We start from the raw sequence: 6,248 nt of genomic DNA, 5'->3' as shown, positions 1-6,248 counted from the left end.
TTGGTAACCTTAACCAGAGCTGTTTCTGTGCTATGATGGACTCTAAAACCTGACTGAAAATCTTCAAACAAGCCATTCCTGTGCAAATAATCACATAACTGGTTTGCATCAACCTTCTCAAGGATTTTGGAAATAAAGGGGAGGTTGGATATAGGTCTATAATTGGCTAAAAAATCAGGATCAAGAGTAGGCTTTTTAAGTAGAGGTTTAATTACTGCAACTTTAAAAGCCTGCAGTACATAACCAGTTGATAAAGATAAGTTAATCAGACTTAATATAGAGGTGTCGATTAAAGGAAAAACTTCTTTGAACAACCTTGTTGGAACGGGGTCAAGAAGACAAGTCGATGGTTTCGATGATGAAACTGTTGAAGTGAGCTCAGGGAGATGTACAGGAGAGAAACAGTCAAAATATAAGCCGGTTACAGTCGACTCTGAGGCTGCTGAACTGGACAGTACATCTGAGCCGGCTGTGGGGAGGAGATGGTGAATTTTTTCTCTAACAGAGACAATTTTATTTGTAAAGAAGCTCATAAAGTCATTACAGCTGAGGGCTAAAGGTATAGATGGGTCAACAGAGCTGTGGCGGTCTGTCAGCCTGGCTACAGTGCTGAACAGAAACCTGGGATTGTTCTTGTTTTCTTCTATCAATGATGAATAATAGGATGTTCTGGCTTTACGGAGGCTTTTTTTATATGCCAATAGGCTGTCTTTCCAAGCCTTTAGAGATTCATCCAGGTTAGTAGAACGCCACCTTCTTTCTAGCTTCCTTGAATTTTGCTTTAAAGCTCGTGTTTCTGAGTTGTACCATGGAGCTAGCCTTCTCTGACTCACTACCTTCTTCCTCAGAGGGGCCACAGTGTCTAGAGTTGCACGCAGTGAGGCTACAGTACTGTCAACAAGATCATCAACCTGTGTGGATGTGAAGTTAAGAGAGCTGTTCCCTACTGCATTGATACATGGCAGTGGGCTAAGTACTGATGGGATTCTTTCTTTAAATTTGCTAATGGTATTGTCAGAGAGACACCTGCTGTAATAGATTTATTATTTATTATTATTGTAAATATCCCACATATCTGTTGTAAATATCTTATCTTAATTTTATTTTAATTTAATTTTAACTCTTAATTTTACTTTTAATTTTACTCTAAGTTTATTTATGTTACTGTTTTGCACCAAACAGCAGCACCAATTCCTTGTATGTGGAAACATATTTGGCAATAAAACTGATTCTGATTCTGATTGTAATTAGTCCAGTGTTATTTAGGAAAATAAAGATATGTTTCAATATATTCGTCCCAGGACTTTTTGTAAAAACTGTTTCAATATCCATGCATTTTGTTCCAGGTGAGTCCTTAATGTGTTTCTCTCTTTTGCATTATGACAGATAATGTATATTTACCCTGGACCAAATGTAGAAACAGACAGAGGCAGAATGGTCAAAGGTGCAGACAAAATACTGAGAGCAGTAATCCAGTCTAATCTGATATAGATGAGGGACAAGTGAGTCTCTGAGTTTGGCAGTGTATCCAGATGGCGTCCACGACAGGGGAGACAGGGGTGAAGACATCCAGATGAGTGCGAGCAGGGAGCTGGAAGATGGTGAGATGGTGTGTCGGAGAATAGGCATGTGGGCAGACCAGGAACAGGGAGGTGCATGAGTTTGACCTGAGGCAAATGCAGAGTGGATTATAACAGGAAAAATCACAGGCAGGAAAACAAAACACGAGTTATACCTCATAGGGCGAGACAGACAAGGGAGGAGGAAACAAAGGTAGGGGAAATAAAATTGGAGGCATGGTCTCAACTGTGACATCCATATTTTGGGCAAATAAAAAGTTCCACAGTCTTTTTTTGGTTGCAAATGTCAGTTTCTGTTTGGATGTTTTTCAATGAGCTGCAAAGATGAATTAAATCTGGTGTGTACCAATCTTATCCCACTAATCAAACTTTGTTCTCTCCTACCTTCCCCCCTAATGTCTTTCCCATTCCAACCTGTTGCTGGATCTGGTACAGATGTCTTCCTTTCAAATAAACATATGAACTTCTTCGTCTTCTTCTTCTTCTTCCTCTTCTTCTTCTTCTATGGTGTTTAACGGCAGCTGACATCTAAGAAGTTTCATTACTGCCATCTTTCGGCCTCATTCACCTCCCTTGTCCAGTTTACTGTATCTGTCCCATCAGGTGTTGAGAGAACATCTTCCTCCCCGTTTTCCTGCAGCCACCTCCAGGACACTCCTCAGCCCTGGTCTTTCCATCTCCACCATCTTGTCCTCCCTTTCTGAATTGTACCTACCTGGATGTTTCCCTGTCATCTTGCTGTGTCTGATTCTTCATCTTGATATTATGATGTCTTCTTCTCTCCTGTTTCCTCCTCTCTATCTTACAGTTCCTACTTTATTTTGAATTGAGTGTGAATGTCTCCCCCTTGTCCCTTGATCCCTGTGTTGTTGCCAAACTCTTTGTATATTTTCTTTGTAATGCTCTTTCCCTTTGGCTTTGATCATTTAAAACTTCAGTGGGCACCCTTTTTTTGTCTTATTTGCTTAATCTGTCACTGTATTTTGACAATAGTACATGAAGCAGGTAATTTTGGAAAAAAATCCAGCTCCTCTGGCTCCACCTACAGCTTGTAATGCGATTTGCAAAAATCTACCACTCGGTTCACTACCACCAATCAGACCCAGGGGGAGTGTTGGTTGACTGTCAATCACAGCTCGTGCACACGCTGTGGACAGGTCCCCCAATCCCAGCGCACACTGTTAGATGTGCCTACTACACGACTCTCGCTTGTACCCATCTGTTGGTGTGTAGAAGCAGCTGAAGGGATGTACTCTTCCTCTGAGGCCTGTGCCTCAGTCTTGAAACTCTGTCCATGTGGATTAAGTTCCATATGGATAGAGTTTTGAGACCGATGTCAACAGGTAAAAATGTCACACTTATCAAAGTGCCAGTGAGTAAAACGCTGCAATGAATGCTGTTACTTATCAGTAACCTAGGCTATGTTAACAAGCTGTACTTTCAAAAACATTGCAACCTTACTTTTATCCCAAAGTTGACTATTGCTAAATAAACAGAAACGCTGAGTCTTACCTAAAGTATAAAGTCAATATCTAATGTTATCTGAGAGTAGAATAGGCTAATTTTTACTTCCATGTGTTCCATATTTTCTGGCGTCTCTGGCTGCTATGGATACTGTGCTCGTGCACCCGAGCTAAGATGTACGCATGATCTCTGGAGTGCGCAACCTCCTCTGTAGTCAAGAGATAGTTTTGAAATTGAATATTTTTGAATGACTCAGGATTAACAATCTGATATCAGAATCAGATATCAGTCACAGGAGACAGTTTACAGCAAATACTAAAACTCATGTAATTATGCAGTGCAACAGATCTGTAAATAAATTAGTGCATTTCCTGAGTATGGCAAACATCACATTGAATCTGGAACACAGTAGACACCAAGTAGCATTGAATTACCAATTTTTTATGGTGTTGTTTACTTCAATTCAATTCAATTCAATTCAATTTTATTTGTATAGCGCCAAATCATAATATACATTATCTCAAGGCACTTTACAGGGTAAGGTCAAGACCTTACTCTGTTACAGAAAAAAACCCAACAGTTCCCACAATGAGCAAGCGCTTGGCGACAGGGGGGAGGAAAAACTCCCTTTTAACAGGAAGAAACCTCCAACAGAACCGGGCTCAGGGTGGGCGGCTGTCTGCCTCGACCGGTTGGTTTAGGAGGAGCTAAAAAAGGGGGGGTGGGGGGAGGAGAGAGGAGAAAAGAGAGAGAGAGAGACCAGGAACAGCTGTGTAGGTAATGGTGTTATCAATAATGATGAGATGGTGGTTAATAGTAATGATGAGTAGTGGTGGATCTGGATCCTGCTGCTCCAGAGGCAGAGATACCTGCAGAATGAGGAGGGAGAGAGAGGAGAAGCACAAACTACGGGAGAGAAAAAATACAAAGTTAATGGCATGAAGTCATCGAGAGAGAGAGAGGGAGAGAGACAGAAATAGAGAGAGAGCGCCCAGTGAATCATGGGAATCCCCCAGCAGTCTAGCTCTATAGCAGCATAGCTAAGGGATGGGTCAGGACATACCCAAGCCAGCCCTAACTATAAGCTTTGCTAAACAAGACAGTTTTGAGCCTGATCTTAAAGGTAGAGAGGGTGTCTGCCTCCCGAACCCACACTGGGAGCTGGTTCCACAGGAGAGGAGCCTGATAGCTGAAGGCTCTGCCCCCCATTCTACTCTTACAAACTCTGGGAACCACAAGTTGACCTGCATTTAGAGAGCGAAGTGTCCTATTGGGAAAATAGAGAACTATAAGCTCTCCAAGGTACGATGGTGCTTGACCATTAATGGCTTTGTAGGTGAAGAGGAGGATTTTAAATTCGATTCTGGATTTTACAGGGAGCCAATGCAGAGAGGCTAACACAGGAGAGATGTGATCCCGTTTCCTAGTTCCTGTCAGTACTCGTGCTGCCGCATTCTGGATCAATTGGAGGCTTTTTACTGAATTTTTGGGACATCCTGACAATAAAGAGTTACAGTAGTCCAATCTTGAGGTAACAAATGCATGAACTAGTTTTTCAGCATCCTTTAGACATAGAATGGGTCTGATTTTAGCAATATTGTGCAGGTGGAAGAAGGCTGTCCTAGAGACTTGCTTTATATGTGAAGTAAAGGACAAGTCCTGGTCAAAAATGACACCAAGGTTTCTGACTGTAGCACTGGAGGCCAAGGTGATGTCATCCAGAGTCAGTATATTATCACATAGTATATCTCTGAGGTGTTTTGGGCCAATTACAATAACTTCAGTTTTGTCTGAATTTAAGAGTAAGAAATTACTGGTCATCTAGATTTTTATGTCCTTAAGACACACCTGAAGCTTGGCTACCTGGTTAGTCTCACCTGGCTTCATGGATAAGTACAGCTGGGTGTCATCTGTGTAACAATGGAAATTCATCTGGCGCCTCCTAATAATGTTTCCCAGAGGGAGCATATATAGACTGAAGAGCATTGGTCCTAGCACCGAACCTTGTGGAACTCCATGACTGACTTTAGTGTTGATAGAGGAGTCATTATTAACATGAACAAACTGGAGTCTATCTGACAGATATGACTTAAACCAGCTTAGTGCGGTTCCTTTGATGCCGACCATATGTTCTAGTCTCTGTAATAAAATCTTATGATCGATGGTGTCAAATGCAGCACTAAGATCTAGCAGGACAAGTACAGAGACAAGTCCATTGTCTGAAGCTATGAGGAGATCATTGGTAACCTTAACCAGAGCTGTTTCTGTGCTATGATGGACTCTAAAACCTGACTGAAAATCTTCAAACAAACCATTTCTGTGCAAATAATCACATAACTGGTTTGCAACAACTTTCTCAAGGATTTTGGAAATAAAGGGGAGGTTGGATATAGGTCTATAATTGGCTAAAACATCAGGATCAAGAGTAGGCTTTTTAAGTAGAGGTTTAATTACTGCAACTTTAAAAGCCTGCGGTACATAACCAGTTGATAAAGATAAGTTAATCAGACTTAATATAGAGGTGTCGATTAAAGGAAAAACTTCTTTGAACAACCTTGTTGGAATGGGGTCTAGAAGACAAGTCGATGGTTTAGATGAAGAAACTGTTGAAGTGAGCTCAGAGAGATGTACAGGAGAGAAATAGTCAAAATATAAGCCGGTTACAGTCGACTCTGAGGCTGCTGAACTGGACAGTACATCTGAGCCAGCTGTGGGGAGGAGATGGTGAATTTTTTCTCTAACAGAGACAATTTTATCTGTAAAGAAGCTCATAAAGTCATTACAGCTGAGGGCTAAAGGTATAGATGGGTCAACAGAACTGTGGCTGTCTGTCAGCCTGGCTACAGTGCTGAACAGAAACCTGGGATTGTTCTTGTTTTCTTCTATCAATGATGAATAATAGGATGTTCTGGCTTTACGGAGGCTTTTTTTATACGCCAATAGGCTGTCTTTCCAAGCCTTTAGAGATTCATCCAAGTTAGTAGAACGCCACCTTCTTTCTAGCTTCCTTGAATTTTGCTTTAAAGCTCGTGTTTCTGAGTTGTACCATGGAGCTAGCCTTCTCTGACTCACTACCTTCTTCCTCAGAGGGGCTACAGTATCTAGAGTTGCACGCAGTGAGGCTCCAGTACTGTCAACAAGATCATCAACCTGGGTGGATGTGAAGTTAAGAGAGCTGTTCCCTACTGCATTGATACATAGCAG

Source organism: Trachinotus anak, unplaced genomic scaffold (assembly GCF_046630095.1).
Source record: "Trachinotus anak isolate AG129_WGS33_773 ecotype Australia unplaced genomic scaffold, CSIRO_AGI_Tana_v1 ptg000017l, whole genome shotgun sequence".
NCBI classification, from domain to species: domain Eukaryota; kingdom Metazoa; phylum Chordata; class Actinopteri; order Carangiformes; family Carangidae; genus Trachinotus; species Trachinotus anak.
This window is presented reverse-complemented; position numbering follows the sequence as displayed.